The sequence below is a fragment of the Schistocerca piceifrons genome, chromosome 3, assembly GCF_021461385.2.
Source record: "Schistocerca piceifrons isolate TAMUIC-IGC-003096 chromosome 3, iqSchPice1.1, whole genome shotgun sequence".
In the NCBI taxonomy this organism is placed as follows: Eukaryota; Metazoa; Arthropoda; class Insecta; order Orthoptera; family Acrididae; genus Schistocerca; species Schistocerca piceifrons.
In genome coordinates this window covers 350279450-350293387 of record NC_060140.1, presented here as the reverse complement: position 1 = coordinate 350293387, position 13938 = coordinate 350279450, and the positions used below count along the sequence as shown (strand labels likewise).

The 13938-nt window shown below is 42.3% G+C and overlaps 1 protein-coding gene across 1 annotated transcript in view; it reads left to right on the top strand.

Annotated features, from left to right (window-relative positions):
* The window catches only part of LOC124789975 (aminopeptidase N-like), a 91303-nt gene that overhangs the window by 76909 nt on the left and 456 nt on the right, over positions 1-13938 (top strand). The gene's annotated exons all lie outside the window — the stretch shown is intronic.

Below are 13938 nucleotides of genomic sequence, written 5' to 3'. Positions count from 1 at the left end.
ATGAAAGCCACTCAATGGGGGATGTTTCACATTTGCAAGAACGAACTCAGTTAAATAATTAAGTTCATCGAAACACTTACAAACTAACCTCTCGTCTCACGAAGAAAGTCTAAAGACGCAGTGGCAATTTTTCCAGGTTTGTTGACATTGATATTTTGAATTATCGAAATACTGAGTGTCTGAAATGTAGTTGGGATACCTGTGAAAACATAACAATACGTTAGAATTCGTTTTCTAAACACGAACAGTTAGGTACTGTATGGCTACTTACACTATTAATATTTTCAAATTTGTTTCTTTAATACAATATTAAAGCTAACGGAAGAACAAATGTAAAACATACTTACTAATGACAGTTTTGTTGAGATGCAATTTTCTGTGTGGACAAGTGTAAGTTTTTCATATGATGATAAATCGTTGAAATTGGAGGAATCGCAGAAATCGCAGGAGTCACAGAAATTGCAGAAGTAGCAGGACTCGCAGAAATAGCAGTGATAGAGTGTGGAGGGACACAAGACTTGAAATCGTTAACTGCGATTCTTAACTGCGACAGCACAGTTAAGAATAACAGATACTGAAAAGTAGCATTCACATAAATAACTGATATCGGAAAATCGAAGTTTAGCCTATCACTAGTTTGGCGTAAAAGTGAGGCTCACAATGCTACGAGAATTTCAAAGAGAGTACAACATAGATTAATTCCCCAACGATACAGCAACTCTTATCAAGGAGCATTTGCTGGAACTGGACAGTGGACACTAATCTGAAATGATATTTTCCTTCAATCAACGGCAACCGAACATGGATAAGGAAGCTATTTTCAGTCAATTTAGAATCCTATAATTTGTGAGATTCAAGTTCTGACTCGTTAACTGTGCTGTCGTTGACAGATTTTTGGATACCGTATCTTGTCGTCAAGAGATCCCGCTATAGCGGAACAAGCGATGAAATTTCTAATGCCTTTAGATTAGATACATACCGCTAAGTATCAATCGGGGTTTTCAACATTGGTGTTCCTGAAGAAATAAATAGGCCTATATAAACCGATCGGAAGTTGCACCGGTAAAGATAACGTCTATTGAACCGAATTTGGAGTTCATAGTTAAAAATAAACAGCTACATACTTCTCACTAATAGAGGACAGCTAAGGTGATACAACTGTGAAAGTGTAATTATCATTTTATTGTTAAAGGTTGACGCTTGAAATACATTGTATACTGTATAGACTTTAGAAAGTGTTTTAATTTGCTTCGTTATCAGCCACACGAGAATTTGAGCTTTTGCGTCCTGTAAGTGCAGTTGGGGTCTCGATGGCATCATTAGAAATGTTAATCGTGTCAGCTGTGCTCATTTTCTCTGCTTTAAGATATATTAACAATTAAAAAAACCTTTGTTTCCATTACCATTAACGACACACAGTATACATTTTTCGTATGAAACTAAAATATTTGTATGAAATTTTGTGTGCACTTTTCTCTTACTTTATTCCAAGTGGGAAAATAAAAATTCTGTTTCACCACGTCCGGATTACTTACTATACCTGTTGCTGACGAATTTGCAACGAATGTTTTCGTATCTGGCTTTATGCAGAAACTCGTTTCCTATGAGTCAACTCGCAGTTGGCACCAGTGGCCAGTTCGTTCGTACGAAATAACTCGCAGTTGGCAGGCAACGCGTTAAGCTTTTCAGTCTGGCACTACGTAACTTGACGTAGCTCTTATGAATCGTATTACAAAGCGTATTATCAGGGGAGATAGCGTAAAACATTTTACTTAAGATTTAGCTGGTGACATTTGAAATGCTGTACAAACTTTCATTAGCTACGAACCATTATGATTAAACCAGCTGTCAAATAAAAAACGGCATTAAAATCGGATCTTTCGTTCGGAAGTACACACTTTCAACTTGTAACACCCCTTTGTTTGCGTTGCCAGTTAATCACGAAAAAAGTGCAGTAATAGTCTGAGTTCTGGCATCCATGCATTACATCCAATAAGAAGAGCCCACTTCGATTTGCATGGGAGTGTCATATATCACAACAGAAAAAAATTATAGCGTTCTGAGAGACGATCCATAGTAGTTGAGGGTTAATTAACAGCGGAGTTACCACACTGTTTATGACACTGAATAATAAATACGTTACTTACCTCTCTTGAAGTTCGGAACTGAAAACTTAGTTACTTTAGGGCATTGCGAAACGGTACAATACGCCAACAGAACTATCACGAAAGGGCTACCGTCACGGAAAACCTGCTCAGTAATACCAACTTCAGAACAAGCATTATTGAAGGTCTCGAACGTGTCAGCTGACAGATCGTGTAAACGCATTCTGTAATGTGGTATGTTAGGTTTGGGAAATGATATGGAAATAAAGTATAAAACACTTTTACACCGCTAAAAATGTAGAAATATCCGATAACCGAGACTTGGATTTGACCTGAAAAAACCACAACATTAAGGCGTCTCGGCTGAACCCGGTCAGAACAAGGAGACAGGACTCCAAAAACCGTAACTGTCCCGGTCAAATCGGGACGTCTGGTCACTTTACGTAATATACGTCCTCGTGCCAGTGGCGGATACATAAAAACCTCATGGAGGGGGTGCTAAAGCTATCTTGAGCTACCTTTAATTTTACCGTGATAAAAAATAATCAAGTCACAAGCAAAGTTTAAGAAAGTTTTATTTAAACTGACTATACACATACACAGGAGAATGCCATCTTCCTTAAATGATGAATTCCATGCGCCTATTCTTTCTGGAAAATTGGTTAATGACATCGTCAATAGGACAATCAATGTCAGGGTGAGTGTTCAACAGAGTGATGCCATTAAGTCGACACTCCTTCACTGTCGACCTCAGCTATGTCTTTGTACGCCGCAATGCTGAAAAACTTCTTTCTGCTGTAGCAACAGATGCAAGTAGAGAAGCAAATAATTTGTACAGCACGTGCAAAGTAGAATAGTCAGATCTAGGACAAACAGACGACGCTTGCATTACGGAATCACGATCATTAAGGGCGTTTATGCTCGTTTGCTTGTATTGAAGAATCTCTCCCATTAGTCTCTCTTTAATCACAAAGAGTGATTCTTCTTCAAAGAACAGTGGCTCACTTAAGCACTGATTCAATTTATGTGCCAGATCATTTCCGTCATGTTTCAATAGTTGTGAGGGCAAAGTATGTTGAATTTTAAATGGTAAATATTTTCTTGTTAAATATTTTCTCTGTACAAGGAAACAGTAGAATATTCGTCACTTTTCTCCAAGAAATGGCAGACAGAATAACGCATTGAGATCACTAGAATGGCCGTAACTTTTCTCATAGGTATGTGTTAGCTGTCTATATGCCAGACAGAAACGTATAAAATACGATGACGCGGATGCGCGTGCTACATCGGAAAGTACAACTACTCGGTAACTCGATTCAGTCGAGTCGACTGACGAAAGAAAAGAACGAATAGCGTACGGGCTGACTGGTGGGGGCGGCGCAGATGGCAATGGCAGACGGCCCCGCAAGGGGGAGGGGGGTGGGGGGCCGTGCACCCCCATATGTGTCTGTCACTGCCTTGTACGGAATGCTGTCTTGCAAATCTAGTAGTTCTAGTTGCATTTCTGAAGGAGCAGTATCTGGTACAACTTAAATTGTAATGCTAAACAGTTTTAACTCATTTTGTAGGCATCACAAGTCCTGAAACCTCACCTCAAAACTTTGACAAAGTTGTACAATAATTTGTTAATCACCAAAACTTATTTCTCCAGGCTATTGTAGGGATGAAAAACATTTAAATTTTTTCAAGATTCCACTACCAAGTTGCTTTTCAAATAGATGAAGTTTGCCCATGAAAACATAATTTTACCAGACATATCAACAATTAATAAATTCTTTCCTTGAAGTGGTGTAAATTTCTTGTAATGTCAGTCAGGAAGGCCAGGTCAGCTACCCATGCCTCTCTCCTTTCATGCCCATAAACAATGCAATTTATTCCTGTTGTTGTTGTTGTTGTTGTGGTCTTCAGTCCTGAGACTGGTTTGATGCAGCTCTCCATGCTACTCTATCCTGTGCAAGCTTCTTCATCTCCCAGTACCTACTGCAGCCTAAATCCTTCTGAATCTGCTTAGTGTATTCATCTCTTGGTCTCCCTCTACGATTTTTACCCTCCACGCTGCCCTCCAGTACTAAATTGGTGATCCCTCGATGTCTCGGATGCAACTACTGAAAAGGCTGCTGCCCCTCTTCAGGAACCAGACGTTTGTCTGGCCTCTCAACAGATACCCCTCCGTTGTGGTTGCACCTACGGTACGGCCATCTGTATCGCTGAGGCACGCAAGCCTCCCCACCAACGCCAAGGTCCGTGGTTCATGGGGGGGGGGGGAGGGTCGCAATTTATTCCTAGATTGTGAAAAATACATTGAGAAATTTGCCGCTGCTAAGTCACTGTACTGTGCAGTGATAAGGATACCACTATAGGCCACTTCCAGGTGGTGCAAAAAGCCTTTGAACTGATGACAGTTGACACTGTGGCACCTTACAAAATTTACACACTTCACCATGACCATCATGATGTCGGCGTGTTTCACACTTTCAATACAAGGACTTCCTGGTTCACAAAACAGTGTACGCTTTACTTTTCTTTCAAAAATTCCATTTGTGTTTTTCCTTCAGACAAAATTTTGCTGGCTCCCAGCCATTTGTGGTGCATTGCCTGTTGCCACAGAACAAAGCCTATCCCACGGCAAGCAGATTTTCTACAGACTCACAGACAACCTCAAATATGTCATAACCTGTGGTTGTATACTCCACTGGTATCACATCTAGCAGTTCCTCGAAAACAAGTAGTTCTGAATTAATGCTCCTCACAAATATTGTGAGCTGTTTTAGTCTGTGACATCTGTGGCCTCATCAAGGGCTAACAAAAAGCTATAAAAGTGTGGCATTTCTGCTTCAGTTGATTTTCGAAATCCGTGCCCATATTGTGGATCGATGAGATAACATACGCTTGGAAAGGTAAACTACTTCAAATTTTGTAATGTCAGTTGGCTCTAAGCACTCAGCAATGGTGAGCAGGCATGATTTCAGCGAGGGACCTATTCAGAATGGTGTTCCAGTTGTCGGAATGATGAGTGCAGCTTTGTGGCTTGCTTGAACCACCGCATCAGTTGACCCTTTGTCAACATCAGCAGTCTACAGTAGTTACACAACACGTGTGTAATAATCAGTACCTATACAAAGCACACAGGAGAAGTATGCATTCATTTGTTATATTTATTAATTTATTTTGCAGCAGATTTACCTGCTGCTGAACTTCTCTCTTCAGTGTGACAATGACTTGCTTTCCTGCGTTACTGTGTGACTCATTGTAGTTCGTCACATGAAGAGACATGTAGTGATGCTGTATAATATACTTCTTCATTGCATTCAGAGCTTTGGGCCACATAAGACAACAAGGCAACCCATCTTTCTCAACAAACAAAAAGCATTCTTCCCAAACTGGAGAAAATGGCAACAGGTTGCTTCCAGAACTCGTTGTCATCGCGAAGTCCACTGGCAAGTACAAGATGTAACTGAACAACAGGAACATAACACAGGAGTCCGGATGTGCGTTGAAATGGGCCCTTGTGGGTAGCCTACTCCTTAGCACCTGTTCACCAGATGAGCCCAAGAGTGCCTGTGGGTGCCCGTGCCCCATAGGGTCAACTTGGAACAGCTTGCAATAAGTTACAGGATTGGTTAAAAGACGTTTTACCTGACCATTGGATTGGGCCACAAGGGGCCAGATAACAGCTTATTTTGCATGACTCCATGTCAACACATGATCTGATGCCATGCAACTTTTACTTTGGGTGTTCATAAAGGATCACACATATGTGCTTTCATCTACCTGACTTTAGTAACAGCATTGTTATGACAATTACTCCAGACACACTGACTAAGGTTTGACACGAACTCGCCTATTGACTCCATGGGCGATGAATGGTGCTCACATTCAACACTTGAAGCAAGAGAGAGAGAATAAAAGAAAAGAAAAAAGAAAAGCCAACTGTTTGAGGTGTTGTTTCATTTCATGTGTTATTTATAATCGTAAGTCGAAAGTAGTAAATGCTACAAAGCCTTAAAACCCATACATTCATTTTGAAACACCCTGTACATATATACTCCACAAGCTAAAATGCAGTTGAAGGCAGAAGGTCCCTTGTACTACTGTCAATAATTCTCTTTCCTGTTCCATATGCAAATGGAGCCATGGGAAAAGATCTTCTAAATGCTACCATATGAGTATTGGTTTGTCTTGTCTTCATGGTCCTTGTTGTTGTTGTGGTCTTTAGTCCAGATACTGGTTTGATGCGGCTCTTCATGCTAGTCTATGACACTTAAATCTATACTTGATGTTAACAAATTTCTCTTGTTCAGGAATGCTTTCCTTGCCATTGCCAGTCTACATTTTATATCCTCTCTACTTCGACTATCATCAGTTATTTTGCTCCTCAAATAGCAAAACTCATTTACTACTTTAAGCGTCTCGTTTCCCAATCTAATTCCCATAGCATCACCCGATTTAATTCGACTACATTCCATTATCCTCGTTTTGCTTTTGCATGGTCCTTATGTGAAATAAACATTGATCAACCAGAACATTATGACCATCTACTTAATAGCTGGTATGTCCACCTTTGGCGCAGATAACAGCAGCAACGCATCATTACGTGGAAGCAATGAACCCTTGGCAGGCTGCTGGAGGGAGATGGCACCACATCTGCACACACAAGTCACCTAATTTCTTTAAATTCTGGGGAGGGAGGTGATTAGCTCTGACCACGTTCAGTCACATCCCAGATGTTTTCGATCAAGTTCAGATCTGGTGATTTGGAGTGACCAGCACATCAACTGGAATTCGCCACTGTGTTCCTTGAACCACTCCATCATAATCCTGGCCTTGCGACATGGCACATTCTCTTGCTAAATAATAATGTCGTGTGACGAGGGCCTCCCGTTGGGCAGACCGTTCGCCTGGTGCAAGTCTTTCGATTTGACGCCACTTCGGCGACTTGCGCGTCGCTGGGGATGAAACGATGATGATTAGGACAACACAACACCCAGTCCCTGAGCAGAGAAAATCTCCGACCCAGCCGGGAATCGAACCCGGGCCCTTAGGATTGACATTCTGTCGCACTGACCACTCAGCTACCGGGGGCGGACATTCTCTTGCTGAAAAATGCCAACTCCTTGGCACTTCGTGGTGTCTTGCATGAGCTCCACTGGCCCCATGGATGCCCACATGAATTTTTCCCAGAGCATAATGGAGTTTCCGCCAGGTTCTCTCCATCCCGCAGTACGGGTGTCAAGGAACTGTTCCCCTGAAAGATAACAGATTTGCGCCCTAGCATTGGCATGATGAAACAGATATCAGGATTCTTCAGACCATGCAATGCTCTGCCACTGCACCAATGTCCAGTGCTGACGGTCACATCCCATTTCAGTCATAGTTGCTAATGTCATTTTGTTAACATTGGCACACACATGGGTCTTGAGCTGTGGAGGCCCATCGTTAGGATTGTTCAGTGTACTGTGTCTTCAGACACACTTTTACTCTGCTCAGCCTTGAAGTATGATGTTAGTTCTGCCACAGTTCAGTGCCTGTCCTGTTTTACCAGTCTGCCCAGTCTGCCCAGTCTATAATGTCCAACATCTGTAATGAGGGGTGGCCATCCATCCCCACAATGTCTGGACGTGGTTTCACCTGTGTTTTGCCACATGTTGAAGATATTCATCACAGGACACCTGAAGTATCCAACAAGTTGTGCGGTTTCTCAAATGCTCATGCTGAGTTCTGGGCCATCACAATCTGCCCTTGGTTGAACTCAGATAAATTGCATGACTTCCCCATTCTACATGTGGACAGCGTGCTCTCTGATACTACATGTACCATGTGTATGTCAGACTAGCAATTATTCCTCACCAAGTGATGCTGCTATCAACTGGATGGGTTTATACCGATAGTGGGTTGGTGTTCGTAATGTTCTGGCTGACCAGTGTTTGTTGGTGGCAGTCGAACCACTCAGTAATCCGTCACAAATACTGGTTCTCTAATTTTATCAATAGCTTTCACAGAAAGAACATTTTCTTCCTTTCAGGGATTCCACTTTGAGTTGAAGGAGCATTTCCGTAACACTTGCTTGTTAGTCAAATCTACTGGAAACATATCCAGCACCAGGTCTGTGAATTGTTCTGATGTCTTCCTTTAACGTACCTGGTGGGGATCCCAAATATTCGAGCAGTATTCCAGAGTGGGTCATGGATGTGTTCTGTACACTGTCTACTGTGCACTTCCCTAGAATTCCCCTAATAAACCAAAGTAAACCATTCACTTTCCCTACAAACGATGTTATAAGGGCTGTTCGAAATGCATCTGACTTTTATTTACAAAATCAATCTTTATTGAAATACAATTGTTTGATGCTGTTCACCTTCAAAGTAGTCCTCTTGAGCTTCCACCCATCTCTCCCAATGCTACTGCCTCTGCTGGAAGCATCGCTGGAAAGCCTCTTTTGGCATGGTGCACAGCTGCTCCACAAAATTCTGTATAATGTGATTCCTTTTTTGAAACCTGGTTACTTACAGAGTCTTTTTCATTTATGCAAAGCCAGAAGACACTTGGTATTAGGTCAGGGGAATAAGGAGGTTGATAAACCTCAGCTGTGTTGTGTTTGGCCATCAATTGAGAATAATGAGTGGGTGTGTTATTATGGTGAAGGTGCCAACTGTCCACAGCTCACAAACCTAGTGCCAGGATGGTTCCTTTAAAAGAGCATGGATGACTTCCTTTCCCATCCTTCCCTAATCTGATGGGACCAATGAAATCGCTGTTTGGTACCCTCCCCCAAATCAACCAATCACAAGTCTGGCTGTTTGCATCTCACTGCTTCAGTGAGAAAGTGATACAAAATCTCTTGGTAATACTCCTTATTGACATTAGTACCTTCTGGGGTGTACCTGTGAAGGACCACACCATTAGAGTTGAAAAAGATGGTTAGCATGGCTTTCACTATGCTGTAGACCTGCATTGCTTTTTTGGTTCTCAGGGGTGATGGATGCTTCCACTTTGACTGGAACTTTGTTTCTGGGTCGTACCCATAAGCCCAGGACTCGTCACCAGTGATCTCTGCGTTGAGAAAGTTTGGATGACTGTTCACAGTATCCAGCATGTCCTGTGAATACTCCAATGAAAGATGCTTCTGCTCAGTTGTTAGCAACTCAGCACAAATTTTGCTGAAGTCCTTCTGAAGCCCAAATGTTTGTTTAAAATGGAACGAATGGAACCAACACTAATTTCAACCTCATTCACAAATTCTCTGATCATGAATAATCCATCTTGCATTACCAGGTTCCTCACGTGATCTGTACCAACCTCATTTGCATATGCTGAGGGTCTACCTGTACTTGCTTCACTCACTGATAAGCAGCTTTCTTTGTAGATGTTGCACCACTCCTTTATCTCTGTGGTACATGTTGCTTCATCCACAAACACTTGTTAAATCTTGCAGATTGTTTCAACCTGATAATCGCTGAGCTTAAAAGATAATTTGGGGAATAATGTTGTTCCACTTTTTCTGTCATTTTGCCCACGTTACAAAATCTGACAACTACCACTTACATGTGTTCAGCTGCAATGGCTATAAAAAAAATGGTTGTTTCTGCAGTCATGAAAAATATCAGGCATGCACACTATGTATGTATACAAACAGTGTGTGCACACCCTAATACCATTGTTAGATTCAACAAAAAAAGAGGTTCGATGCATTTTGAATAGCCCTTGTACATTCTCATTCCATTTTATGTTGCTCTGAAAGGTTATACCTAGATATTTAGTCAACGTTCTGTACCCCAGCCCAACACATTTGAAGACCCAGGGGCTGGTATGGACATTGATGATGGTGACTGGGGCATTACTGCAATTGTGGACACTGCAGTTGTCAATGTAAGCACCACTGTCAGCCATGTCTTTCCAGCTGACCTGTCAGGGCTTGTAGCTGCCCTTTAAAGTTAGCAGCATGGCCAGTTTGTCTATTAGTTGTGATTTCTCTCCAATTCTTATGGATCTCGCTACACTCCATTGTCTTAGTTCTTCATTCAATACGCCTTAGTATTTCAACCTTAGTTTGCCCTTTGCACTTGTTATTCTGCTGTGCTGACTCAGTTGTCTGTTGTTCTCTCATGCTGTCCGTTTTCTTGTGGGTCACTGTCAATGGTCTCGGCCAGTTGGCCAGCCACAGTTGATTCTGAATTCATTTCCAAGCTTGTCCAATTCCCATCATTGTAACTGGTGATGAGGTAAACGGTTGGTGGTGTTCGTGGTGTTCCATGGATGTCAAGCTCATGCAACTAGTCGAACAGCAATAGCAACAGCTGCTCCTGCAGCAGCAGTTGTTCCAGCAGTTTCAGCATCAGCAACAGCAGTTCTAACAACAATTTAAAGTTTTGTCCAATTGCTTACAGATTCAGGGTTTCCAAACCATCTAGGCTGTGGTCACTTCCCAACCCGACTGCCACCCACTTGTGCTTGCGCCATTTAATGTCATTAAAGAAGATTGAGACATTTATTTGCGGTGGCTGACACCACACTTTACCATTTTGCAGGTTTTGGATGACTCTCTTTGACGATCATCCTTCCTTTTTTGGGCTCCCCGGAGATGCTTTCGTTGCTAAAGGAGAAGTGGACTCCATTCTCGCCTCCAGTTGCACTTATGATCGAAGAGATGTGGTAATTGTTGTCCAATAATTATTTGCAATGAGTCCATGTGGTCACATTGTGCACTGAGTTCCATTAATACCACAAGGCACCTAGTCAGCCGTACCATTCATGGACAACAGATTTTCAAGGGTTGAGTCAGTATTGTAATCTCACTTGTACAAACTCAGCTTGCAAAACTTCATATGCAGATTCACTGATCTGAGATGTGGTCCAACTTGCTTCTGATCTGGAAGTTTGTACTGTAATCCCCCAACTGGACAACCTTTCCCTATACAATATTTTGAAAATCATACATTCTTTTGAGACCACACAGGCTGCAAATGAATGCATCATACCTCGACCTCAGGTAGCAACGATCCAGCGTAATTCCTTTATTTTGAATGTCTCTGTAACCTCTGAATAGCCTGTCATGACTCGTTGAGGTAAGCAGTGGGGTCTCTCATCATGCCCTGATTGCCTCATGTCACACCTGCATGCACACTGTCCAGGTCATTGGGCACACATTGGGCACACATTGAGCATTATGGGAAACATGAGCATCTCCTCACTGTTTGTTATGAACCATCAATACAGTCAGATTCCACCACCCATATGCATCAGGGAATGGTGAATGAACTTCAGGCAGCTGTTTCTCAGGGTGATTCTTCTACTTTTAAGTTACTTATGACCCCCATGGCTGCAACCCAGGACGTCTGCTACTGGCTGGACACAGGAGAACGGTTTCTTCGACCAACCTCCACATAAATGCTCGTATTGGGTCCCCTGACTTGGCCCCACCCTTCCTTATGTTGGTCACCTATGGTAACAGTTCAGTTCCTCTCCAGGATCAATTCATAGTCAACAATACATAAAAACTGGTTGTTCAGTTGATAACTCTGTTTTTTGTTGATAGACACTCAGCTGGCAACATTTATGGCCTCAGTGCCTTCTTTCTGTTTGGGTTCGCCATCACTGACAATGTTTGTGTCATTATCTAACATGGTTCCCTACTAGACCCTGACAACCTGTAGTCTCTGTTTGACCCTGACCTTGGGTGCACCACAGATTTCTAGGCCCATATCTCCCTATGTGCTAATGCTGCCTCAATCTTTTGCCCCTGGCCCACCCTCACCATGCCTGGGATCACATTCATCTTGACTTCGCTGGCCCCTTTCTGGGATCTATATGGCTCATTGTCATGGATGCTTATTGTAACAACCAACGTGTGGTCAGCATGACGTCCACCAATGATGGTACTCACACTGCTCTCATCCCAGTTCTCTCCATTGAAGGGCTTCTTCACACCATCATGTCAGATAATGGGCCCCAATTTACTGCACTGACTTTCAAACAATCTTGTGCCTCAAGTGGCATTAAGCACCAATGTAGTCCACCATCTCACCTGTCCTCCAATGTTAAAGTGGAGCATATGGTCCGTACATTTAAGCAATAAATGTTGAAAGTGGTGGGTACTTCCAAGAACACAGCTGCACTCACACTATTTCTCAGCACCTTCCATTCCACTTCTGTCCATGACCAAGGCCCAATGGTGCTCTTCCACGGGTGGCAGCCACATACTCTCATCCATCTCCTGGCCACACAATTGATAGAAACCCGAACCCAGCTTGCCAGGCACTTTCTGCTGGGTGCAGCCATGTGGGCATATTCCACCTTTCTGCCTTCCTCAGAATCATCCAGGGTGCTTCCGACTCTATGTGCCCTTTTGAGGGGGAGGGTTCTGGTACCCCAGCCCAGCACATTTATAGACCTGCTGGATGGTATGGACATCGATATTGCCAATAGGTGGAACTGCTGTAATTGCAGGCACTGCAGTTGCTGATGTAAGCATTGCTACAAGTCACGCCTTTCCGGCCAGCCTATCAGGGTTTGCGATCACCCTTTAAACTTAGCACTGTGGCCTCTCCATCTGTTACTTGGGATTTCTTTGAATTACCATATAGATCTCACTACACATTGTTGTCTCGGTTCTGAATTCCCTTCTTCTTAGAATTCTGGTCTTGGTTTGCCCTTTGGCCCTTGTTATTCTGCCATACCATTTCCATTGTCTGTCATTCTCTCGTGTCACCCACCTGTTGCTCTCTGGTGACGTGCTGTTGATGCTCTTGGCCAGTTGGCCAGCCACTGCTGGTTCTGAAGTCATTTCCAGACTTGTTCATTTCCAGTCACTGTAGATATGAATATGTCTAGCAGCACACCACTAATAATGTGTCGGAATATAACAGGACTGTGTTTCCTACTCATCTGCATTAACTTGCATTATTTCACGTTTAGAGCAAGCTGCCATTAATCTCACCAAACAGAAGGTCTATGCAAGCCACCTTTATCCTACTATGGTCACTCAAAGAAAAATAGATTACTGTACAAAACAACATCATAAGCAAACAGACACAGATTGCTGCCTGTTCTACCCATCAGATCATTTACTTATACAGGGAACAAGAGCAGTCCCATCACACTTTCCTGGGGCCCTTCTGACGGTATCTGTATGTCTGATAAACTCTTACCATCCAGTGCAATGTAATGTATTCTGCTACTCAAAAATTCTTTGAGCCACTCACACATCTAAAACTTATTCTGTATACTTGGATGCATGTTAGCAGTCTGCAGTGTGACAGTGTGAGAAAGGCTTTCCAGTAAACTAGGACTATGGAATTTGCCTGTTGATCTTTAATCACACCTACAAAATGTTACCTTAAAGAACTAACGACACAAATACCTATTAATACACCAATCTCTTCATTAAAAGTGGCTTAAAGCCTAGGATCAATCACCACAAAGGTGTCAATTTCCAGATCCTGTCTAGAGTTGAAAAATTTGTAAGAGGCATCGTCAAGCTTTTTTCTTTCCAGTGAAAGTCTGGTGAAAAGCAAGACATGAATAGCGATCCTTGTAATTGGAAAAAACAGGTTATGACATAGATTGTTGAAGAGTTTTGGCATGAATTCAAATTTGCCATGAATTTTCTATTGGATGAGTATTCGCAGTCACCTTCAATAAATACTCTTCAATTGAATTCATACTGGACTAATAAAAGGCCATTTATTAGTCCTTTTAATCAATTGGATAAATAAAATTACAGGTTAAAAACATTATATTGCATTGTGACTAAATGGCAGACTTATGCATAAATGGGCTACATATTTCAGAAGCCTGGCAAGGCATATGCGAATGTAGGCACCACGTAGAATGATAA